Genomic DNA, 19,161 nt, shown 5'->3' with positions numbered 1-19,161 from the left:
GTATGGGCTAGAGCAATATTGTTACTTTCATTGATCTGTCTCAGCTTTATCCTTGGCTTTGACAAAATGAAAGTGACTGAGGTATGAGTGATGCTAGTAATGCCATTCCTTATGCAGCCAGTCCCTGTTATGAGTGGTGTGAAAATGTTGCTCATAGGGCCGGTTGTTGCATGCATTTCAGTGGGCTTGGCAGACTGATATGTAATAGTAGCTTCTGGCTCGGTGAGGAAAGCAACGGGAAACTACCTCACTCCTCATTTCCCTAGTACGCCTCTTCATTGATGCCTAGGCCATCTATGACAGCTGATGGCGGAGCTGTTGAGGATCCAACCAGCCTTTCGGCTGAGGACTAAACATACATACAAAATAGATAGGAAGTGTGGTCTGACTCATTGTCTGTAATGCTGCCACAGTCAAGGACAGAGAAATTTACTGTATGAGTATGTCTGTTCTGCACAAATGCCCCCAATCAGTTCTGAAAGAAAATGCTTGCTCTTCTACTTTTCTTGAGAAGTTTATTCTTACTGTTAGTGTATCGGTATACCACCAGGATGGTTGCCTAGTTGTACTTCCTCTTAAAACAATTATTACCACCACCACCACCACCACCACCACCATACCACCAGTCATATCCAAACTAGCATCTTCGTTAAAAGATTGGATTTCAATAGATGATGCTTTTACGTGATGGTAAAATCGTTTTGTACACAGTGCAGTACAAACACATTGGCTGTTCTGTAAAGTCTCTGTTCGAGCAGGATTTAAAAACTTACCTTGATGTGAGATAGAACTGGGACACCCTCTCTCCAGGACTCATAAATAAGGAGGGCCCTAGCTCATGGTAATGAGTGAAGACCTCAGTGGCATTTGTAGTGGAGAAGATAGTCTTTCAGTAGAATGTAAATGAGATAGTCTTTCAGTAGAATGTAAATGGTAGAAGAGGCAGCCCTGTACTTGGGTTCAACATGCGTAAAATGTTCATCATCATCGAAAGTGGAGAAGAGAGACTTCAGTATGGCAGAGCTGATGGAGAAGGCAGCCCATTGTCCAGAGGATCTTAAAAATATTTCTGGCATTGTAGCGGGTATATATATCTACATACATATTAAATATGAATTAATATATTAATGAGTGTTTATATAATATATACATGAGATATTAGGATTTAAATATAATAACACCGAGCTCGATACCTGCAGCCGCTTAAGTGCGGCCAGTTTCCAGTATTCGGGAGATAGTGGGTTCGAACCCCACTATCGGAAATCCTGAAGATGGTTTTCCGTGGTTTCCCATTTTCATACTAGGCACCTTAATTAAGCCCACGGCCGCTTCCTTCCTAGTCCTAGCCCTTTCCTGTCCCATCGTCGCCATACGACCTATCTGTCGGTGCGACGTAAAGCCAATAGCAAAAAAATATATATACATTTATAGAAAATATACCAATTTAAGTATTTATATTTCAAGAATTATACACAAAAGAAATTTTATGATTATATTTCTGTTAAATATTTATTACGTGGCTCCCTGGGGTGGGGGGGGGGGGGGTGGGGGGGAGCAGTGAAGTTTGTTAATAAGTTATTTGAGGTAAAGTTATCAGTGTGTAACAGGTATGCTCCTTATGTTATTGTGTGATTAGATAAATAATTTTGATTGTGTTGGGGCAAAAAACACTATGAAAATTCAATGCCAGGAAATACTCAAAACAGGTGCATTATGTTGTAGGATGTTATAGTAGAAGTGATCATAAATTTGTTGATCCATTATTTAATTATAAGGTTTTAAAGTTTTATTCTTGCTTAGATGTTTACTTTTTGTATATTTTGTGTGCAAGTTTTTATGAATATAAATATGTAATACTTTAAAATTGGAGTATGATTTGCAGTATTTAATATTATTTATCAAGGTGACTTGGAGTTAGTAATATGATATGTGGCCAGCTAAAGTCTTGCCATCCGCCACAGTTATACGCAAAGCTAAAGTAAACATCAGTATGGAAGTTAATAGATATTTTTTCCAAGTTTAAAGGTAGATATTTAAGGTAGAATTTTAAATCTGTATAGGGCTTGATATATACTGTATTTATATGAAGCTTTGACATTTGGATTATAAACTAGGATTAGATACCCTATTATTTCAGATCTCAAGATTTTACTTGAGTAGTAATAGTTATGTTCTTGAAACTCAAAGAATTTGGCAATGTTTTAGTCTTTTCAGAGGAATCTGTCCTATAATCGATAATACACATTATATTCAACGTGATTTTGTTTTCAGTTTGTATACCGCTGTCGTAAGAGTATTTTCTGTTTTTTAGAATGATAATTTTCTCTACTCTTATTAGAGTGTATGTCAGGTCAAGGTGAAGCTTATGGTCAAGTAATAGATGGATTACAATAGAACTATTTAAATGGATCTTGCATAGTGCATGTGAAGGTGGATTTGAAAGTAATTTTGTCATATTATTATAATATGATTTTAGCTCTAAAACATGCACGCATCGCCCGTCGCTCTCATTATTAAGGTGAGATAAGTCGTAACATAGTAGATGTATTGGAAAGTGTACCTAGAATGCAAAATAAAGCTTAAAATGAAGCATCTTCATTTACAGTGAGCGGATGTTCATGCGATTCGAATTATTATGAAAGTACATTAAAAGTTAGTGAGGAAGGTAGGAATCTATTTAATTGAATAACGTTAATCATTTATGTTTTAGTACAGGAATAGAACAAATTTATTTTTATTTAATGTGAAGTAGTACTGTGAGGGAAAATTGAAAAAATTGAAAATGGATTTTTAGGAAAGTAAATTAATATTGTACGTTGTGTATCAGGGTTTATTAAAATTGGAATAGAGATTTATTTTTCCCGAATTAAAAAAAAGCTAATTTGTTATATTAGTTAGTGTGATATTATCAAAAATCACAAGTTTCTAATGAAATATTAGTCGGTTTTTAAGATATCTGGTTCCCCAAGAAATGAATTTAATTCAGTATTCAATAGCAGCTCTTATATTAATATATTAAGGGGCTCATAGACGTGCAATATTATTGTGCAATATCGGGGTTTGTGCAATAAAATTGCTAGTGTGTATTTAATATTGAAGGGTTGTGCAATATATTGTATGAAATCAAGAAGGTTTGAAATATATTGCGCAAATCGCAAAATACTGTGCTGTGTGTTGGCAATATTGTGCAATATCCCGTCCTCCCGCCAGTTGGTATCAACAAGTGTTGGAGAAGGTATCGTGATGGCAGGCAAAAAAGGAGGAGAAAAAGTTTATTTTTGAGTTTATCGAAGTGTACCATGGCCTTCCGGCTCTGTGGGACGTTAAGAGCCAAGCGAGGAGTTCCTCATACAATTCACTATTCATGCGCAGAAAGTTTTGAAAATCATTTGGTTCCCATTTTCACAGTTCATTGAGTAAATTTTCATGAGTGTACTTTTCTCTGTCTAGAAACCACTGTTTGGCCCTTGTGCTTCTTTTCCGTTTCTGCTTCTTTTTGGCACTTACGCCCACGGCGATCAAAACGCAGCAAAGATCAGTGTCACTCAATATAATCACCAAATAAAATACCGGCATGGACTGACTATATATTGCAACGCATATTGACCGTCTTATGACCGCTTTGCACAATATATTGCACAACTATCAATATTATCTCCACACGATTCTATTTATTGCACAAACTCGATTTTTTGTGCAATAATATTGTACGTCTATAGGCGACTAACAATGCATTGTACAATCCATTTTGCGCAAATAATATTGCATGTCTATGGGCCCCTTTAGTTGTTGATTGAATATAATATTTTAAGGGATAGGCTTTAGAATAAGTATTATAATTATTATAGGGATTATTAAAATTGTAGGCTTTAAATTAGCCATCATTTGAATAATGTTATAAATTATTTTATTTTAATATAATTTTATAAAAATGTTAAGTTGAATATTGGAGTAAATTGTTTAACTTAAGTTTAATATATTGATAAAATTAGTATAAAAAGTGTAATATATTTATTGAATGTCAATTTATGTAAAGTAAATTGTAACCAACCGCCTCACAAGAGAACTGGATTTTTATCAACCTGCCGAGCAAGCGGGATTTCGTAAAGGCTTCTCAACTGTTGAACACATCCAGACTATTCATCTTCTTCTGGAGAAAACCACTGAGTACAACATCAAGATTCATCTGGCCTTCATTGATTATAAAAAATCTTTTGACTCAGTGGAGATCTGGGCAATCATGAAGGCACTTCAAAATGCCATGATAAACTCAAGGTATATAAAGCTTCTGGAAAACATTTATGATCAAGTAACAATGGTAGTCAGAGTGGACGAAGACCTCATCATCAATAAATTCCCAGTTGGCAAAGGAGTTCGACTAGGTGACACAATCTCTCCAAAGCTGTTTACCCTTGCCTTGGAAGATGTATTCAAAACCCTTCATTGGGATAATAAAGGAATAAAAATCAACGGGGTATATTTGAACCACCTGCGTTTTGCCGATGACATTGTGCTCATAAGTGAAAATCTAGATGAGCTAGAAAGCATGATCCAAGAATTAAAAACTGCTTATGCTAAGATTGGTTTGGAAATGAACATTAATAAAACGAAAATACTAAGCCCAGAGAGTCGACCACTTAAAATGGGAAACCAATATATAGAAGCTGTCGATGAGTACATCTATCTTGGACACAAGATAAAACTTGGAAAAGACAACCAACGTGCAGAAATTCCTCGCAGAATAGGTATGAGTTGGACTGCATTCCGAAAACTAAGATTCATCCTCACTAACAAGGATGTTCCAATTAACCTGAAGACCAAGGTTTATAATACGTGCGTGCTGCCAGTTACAACTTACGGTCTGGAAACGATGACTCTGACGAAGGAAAGTGCTCGCAAGCTTCAGCGAACACAACGAGCCATGGAGCGACAGATGCTAGGGATCAGCCTTAGGGATAAGATCCGTTCAGAGGACATCAGGAGAAGAACTAATGTAACAGACATCCTAGAGATAGTAGCAAAACTAAAATGGCAATGGGTAGGACACGTAGCTCGACAAGACTACAACAGGTGGACCTCTAGGATTGTTCACTGGAGACCATGGGGACACAAGAGAGGCATTGGAAGACCCCTGAAGAGATGGCTCGACGACATAAAGCTGTTGGCTGGAACACGCTGGTTCCAAGTGGCTCAAGACCGAAGACGATGGAAGCACATGGAAGAGGCCTATATCCAGCAGTGGATTGAAATAGGCTAGAAAAGAAGAAGAAGAAGAAGAAGAACTAGGCCAAAAATTGAAGTTTGCCTGTTTATCAAAAACATATCCTTTTGAGGTGAATTTAAGGTCAGTCCTGCCCCCTGATCAGAATTGAAGGGCCACGGTATTTTGACCAAGCAAAGGGAACATAATCATTAGTCTTTTAATTGAAGGCTGGAATGAATAGTTTGACAAAGCGCTAACTGTCTCTGTATAATAAGTGGAATTTAACTTTTGAGTCAAAAGGCTTAAATGAATATAAAAGACGAGAAGACCCTATAGATCTTTATACGAAGTTTTATTTACTTTGTGTAGTGGTATTATTAATAAGTGTATTATCTTATTTTGTTGGGGTAACTTGAAGATAAGTGCAACTCTTTATAATTAAAGCATTGATTTATGGATGGTTGATCCGTTAATAACGATTATAAGATAAAGTTACCTTAGGGATAACAGCGTTTCTTTTTTGTGGTTTTTTTACAGTTCTTATTGACAAAAAAGATTGCAACCTCGATGTTGAATTAAGGAATATGATTAGGTGTAGAAGTTTAATTAGTAAGTCTGTTTGACTTTTAAATCTTTGAATGATCAGAGTTCAGACTGGCGTAAGCCAGGTCGGTTTCTATCTTTATAGTGAATGAATATTCTATTATTATTATTATTATTATTATTATTATTATTATTATTATATTATATTTGCGTTTATTCTAGTACGAAAGGACCAAATATTCAAAATAATTTTCATTTGGAATGATGAATACTAATACTACTTTGGCAGAGAAGTGCATTGAATTTAGAATTTAAAAATGTAAGAGTATTACAGGTATTAGAGGTGTTGATGAGAATACTAGGTGTTATTATGTTAATTATATGTGTGTTACTTGGGGTAGCATTTCTTACTTTATTGGAGTGTAAGGTTTTAGGTTATATTCAAATTTGTAAAGGACGTAATAAAGTAGGATTTATTGGATTACCTCAACCCTTTGCTGATGCAATTCTATGGAAGGAACACATCCGATAGCATCAAATTATTTGATGTATTATTTTTCTCCAATTTTTAGATTATTTTTAGCCTTGTTGACTTAAATGATTTATCCCTTTATGACGACTTTTACTTTTAATGTGGGGATTTTTTTTTTAATTTTTTTAATTTTTTTAAATTTTTTTTTAATGCACAAGTATAGGGGTTGAGTATGTTATAATTGCAGGGTGATCCTCTAATTATAATTATGCATTATTAGGAGAATTGCGGGCTGTGGCTCAAACGATTTCTTATGAAGTGAGATTAGCACTAATTTTATTGCGATTTATTTTTTTAGTAGATAGTTATTTTCTTATAAGATTTATAAGTTTCCAAGGGTATGTGTGATTGTATTTTTGACCTTTCCCCTTATATTAACATGATTTTCATCATGTTTTTTTGTCACCTCCATACAGGCCATGAAGGCCCTTGGAAGAATGGAAGGTAAAGGCTTCCACCATTGTTAACCTCGGCACGTGATGGGGTAGAGTGGTTAGCTCTACGCCCGGCCGCCTTTGCCCCCAGGAATTAACCTGGTACTCGTTTTTGGTGTAGGCTGAGTGAACCTCAGGGCCATATGCATCTCCAGAAGTGGAAATCTCGTTTCTTAAATTTTACGACTTCCTGACGGGCATTCGAACCCACGTCCTTCCGGATGAACCAAGCACGCCTTTACTGCCTCAGCCAGGCAGCCCCTTTTCATCATGTTTAGCTGAAACTAATTGAACCCCTTTTGATTTTGCCGAGGGGGAATGAAAATAGTTTCGGCATTTAATGTTGAGTACAGAAGAGGAGGATTTGCCTTAATTTTTTTTAGCAGAGTATACTAGAATTTTATTTATGAGAATAATACTTTGCGCCAGCCCCGTGGTGTAGGGGTAGCGTGCCTGCCTCTTACCCGGAGGCTCCGGATTTGATTCCCGGCCAGGTCAGGGATTTTTACCTGGACCTGAGGGCTGGTTCGAGGTCCGCTCAGCCTACGTGATTAGAATTGAGGAGCTATCTGACGGTGAGATAGCGGCCCCGGTCTAGAAAGCCAAGAATAACGGCCGAGAGGATTCGTCATGCTGACCACACAACACCTCGTAATCTGCAGACCTTCGGGCTGATCAGCGGTCGCCTGGTAGGCCAAGGCCCTTCAAGGGCTGTAGTGCCATGGGGTTTGAATATTACTTGATAACATTTCTGTAGGGGGGTGGGGGGGAATGTGTTACCAATTTTTTTTTTTTTTTTTTAATTTACTTTTCTGTCCTTTATATTTGAGTTTGAGGTACACTTCCTCAATTTTGGTATAATAAATTAATGTATTTAGCATGAAAGGCTTAATTACCTTTGTCGTTAATTTTTTGTTTTTTGGGGGGTGGGGTGTTACAGGTTTTTATATTTTCTGTGTCCGGCTCCATGGCTAAATGGTTAGCGTGCTGGCCTTTGGCCACAGGGGTCCCGGGTTCGATTCCCGGTAGGGTCGGGAATTTTAACCATCATTGGTTAATTTCGTTGGCACGAGGACTGGGTGTATGTGTTGTCTTCATTATCATTTCATCTTCATCCCGATGCGCAGGTCGCCTACCGGAGTCAAATCAAAAGACCTGCACTTGGCGAGCCGAACATGTCCTCGGACACTCTCGGCACTAAAAGCCATACGCCATTTCATTTTTTCATTTTCATATTTTCTGTACTTATTTAATGTATCTTACGTAGTAAAGTTAATAGAAGATTTGAACTTCTGTCGTATGTTTTCAAAACATATGTTTTCATAAGCTTAGTAACTAATTTACTAGATTATTTCAAATATAAAAGGTTAATGGATTCAAGATATAATAGAGGAAGTATAGAACAGTAAGGATTTGACCTCTTAAAATGTATTGATCTTCTACGGGCCGAGCACCAGTTCATGTCAAAAGGATAACAATAGATACTATAGATCAAAATAGTATTTGGTTGATAGGATAAAATTGAATTCCACGGCATTTGTTGTTAGCGGTAAAAGGGAGAACAGCAATAGATAATACTAATGCTGTTACACCTCCTAATTTATTAGGGATTGATCATAGGATTGCATAAGCAAAGAGAAAACATCATTCTGGTTGAATATGCACTGGTGTTACTGAAGTGTTGGCGGGTGTGAAATTATCAGGGTCTCCTGATATATAAAGTTCAAGAAGAGTTAATAGTTATAAAATGGCTACTATAATATTTTTATTTATTTATTTATTTACATATTTTACGCCCACATTGGAGCACTGAAATCAATACATTTGAGTTAATTTCTTCTTCTTCTTCTCCCAGAACTTTTTCATCCTCTCCGACCTGGAAGCCCTTTGTGTGTCCGATATAGTATATTGTTTCCGTTCAACTGCTTTTAGTTTGAGACTTATGCTTTTGTTCTTCAAAATCCTCTTCTCTTTTCTGTCTTTGATTTGTTGCCGAGTTATACCCAATTCTTCCAAATCGTTCTGAACTTCTTTGAACCAATTATTATTGATTTTATTCTTCAAAAAGTAATCGAATAGTTGTTTCAATATCCTGGTGTCTGCTAATCTTGATATGTGACAGAAAAAGGAAATTCTTCTTTTACGCATTGTAGATATTATTGATTCACATTCACGATAGACAATGTTGTTAGGCAACAATCTCCACTGTCCATCAACTTGGTGTTTTTTATTAATAATTGTTCTAAGAATTCTTCTCTCAGTTTTCTGTAATTTGTCTGTTGTAGATTTTACATTTAATTTGAATAAAGTTTCACTAGCATAGGTTGCCTCTGGTTTAACTATGGAATTATAGTGTTTCAGCTTAGCGTTTATCGAAAGAGATTTTTTTTTATAGGTTGGCCAGGTAAGTCTTTGTGCTTGTTTAAATTTAGTTGTTCTGTGTTCTATTGCTTCTTTTTCATTTGTGTTCCATGTTATTATTTCCCCAAGATATTTGAATTTCTGAACAATTTTAATCTCTTTATTACTGTTCAGCTGAATAACTGGTAAATCAACTTTAAAAGTTGGCATCATTTCTGTTTTTTGAAATGAAATTTGTAATCCCATTTTTTTAGCTATAATTTCTAGTTGTTCAATTTGAAATTTAGCCTCTTCTATTGTATTTGCAAGTAATGCTAAATAATGAAACAAAAAATATCCTTGAAGGAGAAATAAGGGTGGAATGGGATTTTGTCTGAGTTTCTATTAAGACCTAAGGGGTTATTTGATCCTGTTTGATTAAGGAATAAAAGGTGAATCTTATCCATTATAGCCATAATAAATGGAAGGACAAAGTGAAATGTAAAGAATCAAGAAAGAGTAGCATTGTCAACAGCTAATCCCCCTCAAACTCATTGTACTAAATCAGTTCCTAAGTAGGGAACAGCTGATAAAAGATTTGTAATCACTGTGGCTCCTCAAAAATATATTTATCCTCAAGGTAGAACATATCCTATAAAAGGTGTTCCTGTTACTAGGAATAAGATTACAACACCTGTCGATCATCTATGTATATAGTTGTATGAACCAGAATATATTCCACGACCTACGTGAAGGTAAAGACAGATAAAAAAAGGAAGATGCTCAGTTTGTATGCAAAGTTTGTAGTAATCACCCATAATTGACATATATGGGCCACACTAGAAAAAGCTATGTTTGCAGTATAGTGCATAGCTTAAAAAAAAAAGAAAAGGCCAGTTTTGGAAATCCTATTGCTAAGATTCTTATTATCAGTCCTAATTGACCTAAAGTTGACAAAGCAATAATCTTTTTCAAATCAGATGCAAAATTGGCCCCCAGTCCGGCTGTAAATATAGTAAGCCCGGCTATAAACAATAAAAATTTAGATAATCATGTATCAACAAATGCTTTGTTAAATCGAATTAACAAATATACCCCTGCTGTAACTAATGTTGATGAATGGACTACAGCTGGTGCAGGAGTTAGAGCAGCTATAGCTGCTGGTAATCATGAAGAAAAGGGAATTTGAGCACTCTTAGTTATAGCAGTCAGTACCACTATATTTCTAATCAACATTATAATAAAAGAACCCTTACCAAAATCTAAATAATGTACATAATTTCAACTTCCATATGTTACTATTCATGCAATAGCTATCAACAACACCACATCTCCAATTCGATTTGACAAGGCTGTTAATAAACCCACATTATAAGATTTTACATTTTGAAAATAAATTACTAAACAATAGGAAACGAGGCCTAATCCATCTTATCCTAATGAAATTCGAATTAAATTTGGTCTAATAATTAAAAATATTATTGACAAAAGAAATAATAAAACCAAAATAATAATTGCAAGTGACTAATCTCATGTTTTAATCTGTATTGAAATCTGTTATTTGCAATAACAAAGTTTTATCATAATCCACCTGTTCAATACGACTATGGGACATTCCAGAATATAACATACCATGTTGACTATAGGCATAATGTTATTCCAAAATAATAAACCGATTAACAGTTAAATCACCATGCATATATTCCTCACTATAAAAAAATCACTAAGGCCTGGTTTCTTCAAGTGTTAACTCTGCTATTAAGGAGACTTAACACATAATTTAACAAACTGGTCATCTCATCAAGCATTGTTAACTCTAACAAATTGTTAATACTTGTGTTAAATTAACCTTGGCAGCAGCCCTGTGTTAAACCTCTTAACAACTGCTAAAATTTCAAAATGGAGGCATGTAGAAGATGTAAGTTTGAAGCTTTACTGCTGTATGAAGACTATTTATAAACTGAAGAAGGCAAAGGATGACCCATACTAAGAAATAACTACATTCTAGAGTTGTTAGAAGATGTATTTCTAATTACCAAAGCCATAATGAACAAATACTAGATGATATTGAAAATAGGTGAGAGTTTCCAACAGTGAGGACAAATATCATGAGGCAGGATCCGCTTCGGACCACATGGAGGTGATAGAGCACTAAAATGCGAACACATTTTACTCAAACTTGTCAGGTCTGCAACTTAATAATTTCCGAAAAATTTATGAATCCCCCGATTCTAATGCAACATCTATATAATTGAAGAGTTGCAATCTCGACTAGTGAACCAGTGGCCGAGTGGTCATCGTACTTGTCTTCGAACCGTGACGACTGGAGTTTGAGTCCCGCCATAGACATACTTTTTTATACATATTAAATCATTGTTTCAGGGAATGTGAGGGTAAAATGAGAATAAAATGAATAATGAAATTGCAGTGGAACTTTATTTTCTACCTCAAATTAATATATATATATATATAGATAGAAAGAGATCCAGCAGTAACTGTGAGAACGTTTAAGCCTATATTCATTTCAGGTAGAAAATAAACTTACTGCAATTTGCGTACGGTAATATTTTTGTTCCAATTTTTATCTTGACGTCCCTCAAATATTAATTTAATCATCTTCTTCTTCTTCTTCTTCCTCCTCTGTTTACCCTCCAGGGTCGGTTTTACCTCGGACTCACATGGGATACCACCTCTACCGCCTTAAGGGCAGTGTCCTGGAGCTTCAGACTCGGGGTTGGGGATACAACTGGGGAGGATGACCAGTACCTCGTCCAGGCGGCCTCACCTGCTATGCTGAACAGGGGCCTTGCTGGGGGATGGGAAGATTGGAAGGGATAGACAAGGATGAGAGAAGGAAGCGGCCGTGGCCTTAAGTTAGGAGGAGAAGTGGGAAACCACGGAAAACCACTTCCAGGATGGCTGAGGTGGGAATCGAACCCACCTCTAATCAGTTGACCTCCCGAGGCTGAGTGGACCCCGTTCCAGCCCTCGTACCTCTTTTCAAATTTTGTGGCAGAGCCGGGAATCGACCCCGGGCCTCCAGGGGTGGCAGCTAATCACACTAACCACTATACCACAGAGGCGGACATATTAATTTATTTTGTTCAAAAATCATAGCTGCGATGAGACTCCAATTCACGTCTGCGAGGTTCACAGACAAGTACGGTGACCACTTGGCCACCACTCCGTTCCGCTTTGATGTAACTCCCAAGTATATATGCCTTGCGTTGGAATCGGGGATTCATCAATTTTTCAGAAGTTATTAGGTTGCGAACCTGACATGTTTGAGTAAAATTTGTTCGCCTTTTAGTGTTCTACCACCTCCACTTTGTCCGAAGCAGATTCTGTGTAACAACATCCGACCTCTTTTTTTTTTTTTTTTTTCGAAAACGAAAGCGTGTTGACTTAAACCCTTATACACGAGTTGCCGTTGTCTCCCCACAGGTACATTGAAGCTCGGTGAAATCGGTTGACCACAGGGTCTGGCCTCTACTTGTTAGATATTATGCTTGAGACACTTTTCGTGTAATTGCAGGTGACTATGTTCATGAGTGCAAGAAAAAGTGTGTAGAATCCTGCAAAGAATTCCTGTTGCCACTGCAGCATTAACAAGGCATTACATTATTTTCCTCACAATAAAATAATGCCAGAAAACCATGCAAAACACATCAATTATCACATTTTCCCGGTGATAAGAATATAAGAATAGTCTGTATCGAATGTTGTGATACAACAGTCTGTTTTTTCATTTTTTAAGCACATTTGCATAATTTTAAATTAAAATTAAATGAAATAAAAACTCTCATTCATCATAACACTTTTGTTCCTCTTACTTAACATGTTTAAATCTTACCAGTCTCTGCTAAGCATAACCTATAATAATGTCAACCATGTGTCTGTGTGACAAAATACTATCTCAACACACCACTAGGAGCGCTTTATGTAAAAAAACAAAAGATGCTCACTGCCAAACGCGTTCAGAAATCTCACTGAAATGTGTTAATTTCTCTTTAAGAATTGTTTTATAACAAATGTTGGAAATGTGTTCGTGAAACAGGGCACTTTTAAACAAAGTGTTAAATTAATAACAATTGTTAGTTAACATTTAAAATTTAACATACAGTTGAAGAAACCAGGCCTAAAGACAAAATAAATAATACAAATCCCATAAACAATAATTATATTCATTCAAACAAAAGGTTATAACAATTGAACTTCTATTCTCCAATGGAGCTCACATCGTGTTCAGAATCATAAATAGCTTGGTCCAATCAGCATTATCGAATGCCTTTTCTAGATCTACGAATGCCATGTACGTGGCCTTGTCCTTCTTGATTCGATCCTCTAAGATCAGACGTAAAGTCAGGATTGCTTCACGTGTTCCTACCTTTCTTCTGAAGCCAAATTGATCTTCTCCCAACTCAGCTTCAACTTGTTTTTCCATTCTTCTGTAAATAATACGTGTTAAAATTTTGCAGGCATGAGATACTAAATTAATGGTGCAGTAGTTTTCACACCTGTCAGCACCGGCTTTCTTGGGAATAGGTATAACAACATTCTGCCGAAAATCGGATGGGACTTCTCCTGTCTCATACATCTTGCACACTAAATGAAATAACCTTGCCATGCTAGTTTCTCCTAAGGCAGGCAGTAATTCAGAGGGAATTTCATCAATTCCAGGTGCCTTGTTCCTATTTAGGTCACTCACAGCTCTGTCAAACTCTGACCTCAAAATTGGGTCTCCCATTTCATCAGCATCAACAGCCTCTTCATGTTCCAGAACCAAATTATTTACATCTTTACCTTGATACAACTGTTGGATATGCTCCTGCCACCTTTCTGCTTTGTCTTCTTTCCCTAGAAGTGGCTTTCCATTTGAGCTCTCAATATTCATACACCTAGATTTCCTTTCTCCAAAGGTTTCCTTGATTTTCCTGTATGCAGCATCTACCTTTCCCAGGACCATACAGCCTTCGACATCCTTGCAGTTCTCCTTCAGCCATTCTTCCTTAGCTACCTTGTACTTTCTATCCACTTCATTCTTTAATCGCCAGTATTCTTTTCTGCCCTCTTCATTTCTAGCATTCTTGTATTTTTGTCGTTCATCAATCAGGTCTAGTATCTCCTGAGTTATCCACTGATTCTTAGTTGATCTTTTCTTCCTTCCTAACATTTCTTCAGCAGCCCTACTGACTTAATTTTTCATGACTCTCCACTCTTCCTCTATAGTGTTACCTTCAGCCTTTTCATTTAGTCCTTGTGCAACATGTTCCTTGAAACAATCCCTCACACTCTTTTCTTTCAACTTGTCTAGATCCCATCTTTTTGCATTCTTTCCTTTCTTCAGTTTTTTCAACTTCAGATGGCATTTCATGACCAACAAGTTGTGGTCAGAGTCCACGTCTGCTCCTGGGAAAGTTTTGCAATCCAACACCTGGTTTCTGAATCTCTGCCTAATCATAATGAAGTCTATTTGATACCTTCCAGTGTCTCCAGGTCTTGTCCACGTATACAGCCGTCGTTTGAGGTGTTTGAACCAAGTATTGGCAAGGACTAAATTATAATCAATGCAGAATTCAACCAGCCGAATTCCTCTTTCGTTCCTTCGTCCCAATCTAAATTCTCCGACTGTACTACCTTCTCTTCCTTGGCCTACCACTGCAATCCAGTCTCCCATCACAATTAAATTCCCGTCATCTTTTACATATTGTATTAAATCTTTTATCTCCTCATATATTCTTTCAATTTCTTCATCATCCACTGAACTAGTAGGCATATAGACCTGCACTATTGTGGTGGGCATTGGTTTGGTGTCTATCTTGACGACAATAATTCTTTCACTATGCTGGTCGTAGTAGCTTACCCGCTGCCCTATTTTCTTATTCATTATTAAACCAACTCCTGCATTTCCTCTGTTTGATTTTGTGTTGATAATTCGGTAGTCACCTGACCAAAAATCTTGTTCTTCCTGCCAACGTTCTTCACTTATACCAACTACATCTAACTTTAGCCTATCCATCTCCTTTTTCAGATTCTCTAACCTACCACAATGATTCAAACTTCTAACATTCCACGCTCTGACTCGCCGAATGTCAGTATCCATCTTCTTGATGATCGCCCCCTCTCGTGTAGTCCCCACCTGGAGATCCGAATGGGGGAGTAGTTTACCTCCGGAATATTTTACCCGGCAGGAAGCCATCATCAGTACACCATTCATACAGAGAGAGCTGCATGACCTCGGGAGGTAGTTACGGCTGTAGTTTCCCGTTGCTTTCAGCTGTGTAGCAGGATCAACACAGCTAAGCCATGTTGAGTATTATTACAAGGCCATATCAGTTAATCATCTAGACTGTCGCCCTTGCAACTACCGAAAGGCTGCTACCCCCCTTTCGATGAACCATTCGTTAGTCTGGTCTCTCAACAGATACCCATCCGATATGGTTGCACCTGCGGCTTGGCTATCTGCATCATTGGGACACGCAAGCCTCCCCACCGCGGCAAGGTCACATGGTTCGCAGAGGAGGCATCTTCATTATTACTGTCATAATCATATAGTAGAAAACTAACTCGACAAGGTCACTGCTGCAAGTGATAAATATCATTAAGGATCCATATTGAAGATACTATGCTGTAGGATGCTAATTAGTTTATTAATAATATCACTTATTCAATACATTAAAATACATTGAATAGGTGATATTATCAATAAACTATTTAGCACTCTACAAGGTCACTGCTGTCAAATAACTTCACATTCTCGCATCAAGATAAAACAGGCCACTGTAGGTATGGAGGAATAACATAGCAACATCGCTGGATGAGGGGTGGAGAGCAGAGTGGTGAGCCGATTGACCTTCAGGCCTGCAGTGATGTGTCCAGAGTCATAATTTATCTGAAAGCCCTACATACCCATCTTATATTAATTTCTTAGTTTATAAGGTCATGGTCAGTTTAATTTTTAAGTATATGATTATTCATTCTCAGTATATCCCTGATACAACATTTCCTGTACACTTACAAAATTTCAGAGGATTTAAATTTTCTCATACAATCTCAGAAATATCGCATTCAACGATAAACTTAAAGTCTGATAATTTACAAGCCTCTGTAAATTAACTATGTGATTCTGCAATCCTGTTTGCAACCAGCTCAGTGGCCTTGTTTATTTCCACACCTCTTACCTTCAAATCATAAGAACTAGATCTAACCATCATTGTCTTTATATCCCTCCACTTCTCCTTACCCTCATGCCTGAGTCTGTTATTCTCCTAGGTAACCTATTCTCTTCCATTTGCTTCACAGGACCCCCACCACCAAAACTGGTTTATATTTACACTTCATCTATCCCGTGTCCGCCTCCATAGCATAACGGTTAGTGTTATTAGCTGCCGTCCTCGAGGGCCCGGGTTCGATTCCCAGTACTGCCAGAAATTTAAAAATGGCAGGAGGGCTGGTATGTGGTTGAAATGGTACGTGCAGCTCACCTCCATTGGGGATGTGCCTGAAAAGAGCTGCGCCACCTCGGGATGAGACACGAGTTTAATTTAGTCTTTCCAATTTAGTCTTCATCTGCTTTATAGCTCATGGTTTACTAAAAATATCCCCTTACTTTCATCAACCATCAAATTCTTGAGCCTTGTCACTGCAGCCATAGGTTTCTGTCCTAAGGTAATTGTTTCAGTTCTGAGCAAGACCTACAACTCATTCTCTAGAGTAAGTTGCTAAACAAGTGCTCTCTTGGTTTTCCTCTGACTCTCTTCTCAGCTACTCTTCTCTCAAAGATGTTGCAGAGGAAGTCACTGTGCCACATGATGTGGCCAGTGAACTTTATCATCCTTATCTCAATTTCACTGATGAGGTTCCCTCGTTCTTCTGCTTCTTGGAGTACTTCATTATTGTTTTTCATTTCTGTCCAGCTTATATGGTTCATTCTCTGCCATATCCTCCTTTCTACTGCTTCTAGCCTGCTTTCTTCTTGCTTATTCAATGTCATTCTTTCACTCCCTTAAAGAAGTACACTACAAACAAACGTTTTTATGAAGACTTTCTGTGTTCCTATACTTAATATGCTTGTTGGTCAACAACTTCTTGTTTGGGAGAGCTTTCTTAGTCCTTACTACCCCTTTCTTAACTTCTGATATGCTTTTGTTATCCTGAGTGATCAGACTTCCAAGGTAGGAAAACAGGTTTACTTTCTCAATTTTTTCTCTGCCTATTCTGATATCTGTTGCATGTGTTTGACTGGGCCTACTATGGATTTGGTTTCTTAGTATTAATTTTGAGGTTCCATTTGCCTAATGTTTTTTGTCAATAAGTTAAGCATTTTGCTCATTCCCTTTTCTGTTTCTGCCAATATAGTTAACATACCTTATACAGTGTATCTGCTTTCCGTTAATTTTGATCCTGTTTGTTCTCTGTTTAATGACTTATTGCTTCCTCTATGAACATGTTAAACAAGTAAGGGGAGAGTGGACACCCTTGTCTGACTTCCTTATTTTGGCATTTCTTCTGCTTTCATAGATTTCAGTCTCTGTATTCTGCAGTTATATACATTTAGTACCAGGTGCCTAACCCTCCAGTCAGTACCCATCTTTTTTTCATTGTTCGAAATAGCTGTTGCCAGTCTACATGGTCAAGACCTTTTTCCAGATCGATGGAAGGTCACTTACACTTTTCTGTTCATTTCAAGCCTTCTTTCCAAAATTAAGGGAAGTGCCAGAATTGCTTCCCGAGTACCCCAATCGAAACTGATCATCAACATAGCATTCTATTTTTTTCTTACAGTTGAGCAGTACTTTTGAACCCTGTGATAGAAGGAGGATTCTGTAATCAGAACAATCAATAGCATTAAGTTCTTTTAGGTAGTGCAATAGTCAGGAAAAATTCCACCTTTCTTGTAACAGTCTGTGATCAGTTCAAAAATACATTTCTTCATGCTGATGCCTGCCGGCTTTAAGAGTTGTTCTACAATTTTATCTGGTCTTGCTGTTTTCTTGGGGACTAGTCAGTTCTGCATTAAATTCAACCAGTGTGATTAGTAGGCCCAATCTATCAACTACTTCCTCTTCGATGTACAGAATAGTATTACTTACATCCCTTCTTTAGTACAGATCTTCGGTGTACACTTTTAACATTTGCATTCCTCATCATTTTCTACTACGATATTTCCATTCTTATCTTGGAGGCTCTTAGTTTTTAATTCGTACAGCAGAGACCTGATCCTATGGATAGTATGCTTTATCCATCCTTCCACTCATCGCGTCTTTTTCTGTATCTTCACTGGTGGCTTTCATCTTATGGAACTTCATTTTAATCTCCCTCTGCACTCTCTGTCTTTCTCTCTTTATTTCTTTCCTCAATCGATGTAATATTTTTGGGGTTGTCCATGGTTTCTGTAGTTCTAGTTGATTTCTTCTTAATACTGTTCACCAGCATTATTGCATTCTTTATTCCATCACATTGCACACTGCTACCAATGGTTTCTGCCATCTGCTTTGTCTCTTTTTTATATTCATACTTTGTGTCAACTTCCTTCAATTTTTTCACGCACCATTTATGTAGGACCGGTTTTGCACTTTTTCTGAATTTATTATTACACTAAGCTAAAAAATAAAATCTCTGGAATTTATGAATGTGCTCAGCACAATTATTCCTGTGTTGAAATTCCCTCCTTAAGACAAAACCTAATCGCCACCTGAGGTTTTTTCGGGTTATGTCTCATGATGTTTGGTAGCCAAGTTCACAACCGTGTGTGATTGGGAATATTTCAAAGATCTTGAAGAAGTGCAGGAGATTCTGTTTTTCTTTGCAATTTTCATGGAGTTACCTTGAAACCTCTGAAATATCAGAATCTGACTTTAAAACTCAGGGTTCTCTTGGTTTCTGAGGCAGCTGAGTAGATTTGCATCATTTAAACCAGTATTAATGACAGCAGAATGTTTGCATTGTCATCAGTATATATGTGATGAAGTGTTATTAGATAGGTTGACTCTGCACCATTGCATAAAAAGTAGTCACTCATGAAGCTATCTTATATGTAAATAAATTGTTTACTCAACAGGTAAGTAGGTAGATGTTAAATTCAGAAAAAAGGACTAGTGGCCTAAGCA

At 37.1% G+C, this 19,161-nt stretch overlaps 1 protein-coding gene across 4 annotated transcripts in view; it reads left to right on the top strand.

The window, feature by feature from the left end:
- Herc4 (HECT and RLD domain containing E3 ubiquitin ligase 4) overlaps positions 1–19,161 on the top strand; it is a 362,042-nt gene that overhangs the window by 302,401 nt on the left and 40,480 nt on the right. The window lies entirely within an intron of this gene.

Source organism: Anabrus simplex, chromosome 8 (assembly GCF_040414725.1).
Source record: "Anabrus simplex isolate iqAnaSimp1 chromosome 8, ASM4041472v1, whole genome shotgun sequence".
In the NCBI taxonomy this organism is placed as follows: domain Eukaryota; kingdom Metazoa; phylum Arthropoda; class Insecta; order Orthoptera; family Tettigoniidae; genus Anabrus; species Anabrus simplex.
The sequence above is the reverse complement of the archived record's forward strand: the minus strand, read 5'-3'. Positions and strand labels throughout refer to the sequence as shown.